General features: G+C 45.8%; 1 long non-coding RNA gene across 1 annotated transcript; it reads left to right on the plus strand.

The window, feature by feature from the left end:
- The first annotated feature begins 580 nt into the window (after positions 1–580).
- On the plus strand, positions 581–2,385 carry LOC144097468 (uncharacterized). The gene is made up of 3 exons (XR_013307026.1): positions 581–706; positions 1,482–1,543; positions 1,897–2,385. It is a non-coding gene; the product is annotated as an uncharacterized LOC144097468 (long non-coding RNA).
- The last annotated feature ends 727 nt before the right edge of the window (positions 2,386–3,112 follow it).

Here is a 3,112-nt window from a genome sequence, read left to right on the forward strand (position 1 = left end):
CGTCTCCTGGTTTCGTTCTGCCTGGTCTGCCTGTCTGCTCCGTCGCCGCTCGCCAGCGCCCATCGCACGCGCGCATGCGCACTCGCGCTAACTCTGGTGGCGCGACTAAAGAGAGGGGATACCAACTAAACTGTTACGTATTCCTGGGCCCGAATTACGGAACTCGTTCTAAAGTTGTAGAGCGTTACGTCAAAATGACGACAGCATGACGACAAGGCGAGACGTCAACGCGTGACGGAACGCGGAATCAACCAATGGCTAGTAGGGTGCCGCCCCGGAAGAGTTTATTTGCACGACAAGAGACCAATTTGCGCGGCAAGGGGCCGTATGCTAACTTTTTTATAAGAACACGCAGTGAATAAAATAAACATTGTTTTATTCTTTCATAAAAGTGTATTTCACTCTCACTGCCATGAAGTAAAACAAGAAGGACATTCACTTTTGCAAATAACTGCTTTCGTGGGTAAGTTTTGTTGCCATGAGGGCGCGCTGGCAGATGTAAACACTGAACAGGGCGGCCTTCAAAAAAACAGCTGATCCCACCCACGGCTTGTTCCTCCTTTTTTATGCGTCGTCTGAAATCAAGGTTCTATTTGGTTGTCCAAAGTGAGCGGATAACAATTATCGAAGCCAGTGAAGGTCACGGGCCTCCAGAAAGGAACCTGCACGTAACGTCGGGCCCTAAAATCGACGAAGACAACTTGAGGTAAGCCTGTGTTATTGGTTTAAAGATGCCATGCCAAGCATATGATTTGGGTTCTGTTTCTTTCACTTTAGCAAATACAAGGCGTCCACGAAGCACGGCTTGTTGGATAAAATCAACTGTTTTGGCTTCATAAACGTCTGGCACAAATGATTCAGTTGGGAAGGAGCAAGAACCAAGCAAGGCGGTTGGGCGCACGCTAACAACCTTGCTCGTTTTCGGTCGTTCTTGGCTGTCCTATAAGTTGCTGCAGCGCAGCACACGCATATGTTCCTGTAAAAACATATTAGCCCGAACTAAGAGCAAAGGTTTTTCCCTGTTATTCCGTGCTTTCGAAAAGCGGAGCAGAAACTATTCCGTTTGTTTTCCCCGCTGTGTTTGCTGCTGCAGATCTCTAAGCGGGAATTATAGTCTCGAAATGGCGCCAACAGGAAGGATGCCGAGCGAGCAAGAGCTTATCATAATAGAGTTTATGGAGAGCCATCCGCTCTTGGCTCGGGCTTCTGCCGACCTAACAAACTCATACAAAAGCGCGAGCTGTGGATCCAGCTTGCGTCGATTCTCAACAACAAGGGGTCGGCCGTTTAAAAACATGATGTCTGTGCCTTGCGCCTTGCTAGCACTGTTTATTCCATCTGTGGTGTATTTTAGTCTCGGAGGAGGTGCAGGAATGCATAGACAAGTGGTTGAGCATTATTGATTGCTTCTCTTTTGCTAGTGCTCTTTTAGTTTCATGGTTTGCCAGTACCAATCAGCCGCACCTTTTGCCCTGTTACAGCAGAGGAGATGAACGGGGAGCCTCAGCAAGTTGTCGACAAGACACACGGAGCCCCACAGACCGTGAGTTGGCTTGCCATTATTCAAGCTTCATACTACCCTTTCTGGCAGCTGCTTGAAAGTAATAGCACTATACTCTCTGGCAGCATTTGCAGCAGTAGCCAAAATACTGCAGTGATTCTACAGTACACACAAAACTATCTCTCTCTGGCTTTGCCACGCAGTGCAGAATGTTTATTTCTCTTGCAGTGAGGCTGTGACATCTCCTAGCAGTCTAGCAAATGTGCACATGAAATATGCTACAACAATGCTGCCCAAGATTGCTGTCCTGTATATTTATGTCAAGTCCTCTAACACATTGTACCAAATGTTTTGCGTATTCCACCACGTGATGAGCACATTTTCTTTCCCGACAGCTACACCGGTGCCCTCGCCGCAGCCCTTGCAGCAGCACACACCAGAGCCCCCACTGCAGCCCTCAACGCGTGCCACGCCTAGCCTTCTTGGGAAGCGACGGCGAGACGATGGGGCCAGTAAGGTGCTGCGCCAGATGCTGTATGAATCGCATCGTTTGGATTCCCTTACTGACGCCCGGAACCGCCAGGACGCTGCTTTTCAGCAGAGTATGCTGGAGGTGTGTACTCGCTGCGCACACTGCACTTTGAAGAGTCGAAGCCGTCACCTGAAGCATAAATATCAGTGCTCTCTTTTGAGCACCTCTACTTCTGTTTTGACGCCTCTTGTGGGAGGAGGGTTGGGACAGCTGAGTTTATAAAACTGACACGAGTCTTCTACAACCATACTTTGTCCAAAGTATCTCAGCACCTGAAATTTTACATAAAGCTTAAGCGAGATCTCAAAATTGGTTGTCAGTAATATATTTGTAATTGGAAGTATTTTTACATCCAGGCCATATGGGAGGCGACAGATGCTGTGCAGGCGTCAAATGGTCAGCAAGAGCTGCTCATGCGGAACGTGAACCTACTGACGCTAATCTTACAAAAGCAGCTTGAGCCACCTGCACCACATTGAATTGTTCATATTTATGTGCATTATTTGCTTGTTTTTATTTTTATGAAAGAACATCTTCATATGTTTATATTTATTCAAGAACATCTTTTACTTCTCTGCCAGGTGCAGACTCATTGAACTATTTTTAGTTTGCTTGTTAAAATTTCTGTTTTATGTGTTTGTTTATTTACATTGTCTGCTTCTCTGTCAGGTTTCTGTTTTTGTATTTATTCAAGATCATCTCTGCCATGTGCCATAGCATCATTTTTTTATTTCTTGTAAGCTCTGCAGGCCCGGATGCTTCACACTGTTTATTTTCTTCCAGTTATGTAATTTAAGCTCTGCCAGGTGTGAAAGCCTCCTATACTCTTTTATTTTCCATTCCTTTCAAATGTTTACCTGCAGCTGTGGCAGGTGCACAAGGTGCAATTTCTAGTGCTTGTTTTCTTTCATTGCAATATGTGGGCAAGTGCAATATATGGGGCAATGTTGTTCTGAAGTGACTGTAGTTATGAAGGGCATCATAATATGGGGATTCTGGATAAATTTTGAACACGTCGATTTTGTGTCTGTTAAGGTTGTTTGCACGTTCCTGAGTCGTTTTTTTTTCGCATTACTTTT

The sequence above is a fragment of the Amblyomma americanum genome, chromosome 7 (assembly GCF_052857255.1).
Source record: "Amblyomma americanum isolate KBUSLIRL-KWMA chromosome 7, ASM5285725v1, whole genome shotgun sequence".
NCBI classification, from domain to species: domain Eukaryota; kingdom Metazoa; phylum Arthropoda; class Arachnida; order Ixodida; family Ixodidae; genus Amblyomma; species Amblyomma americanum.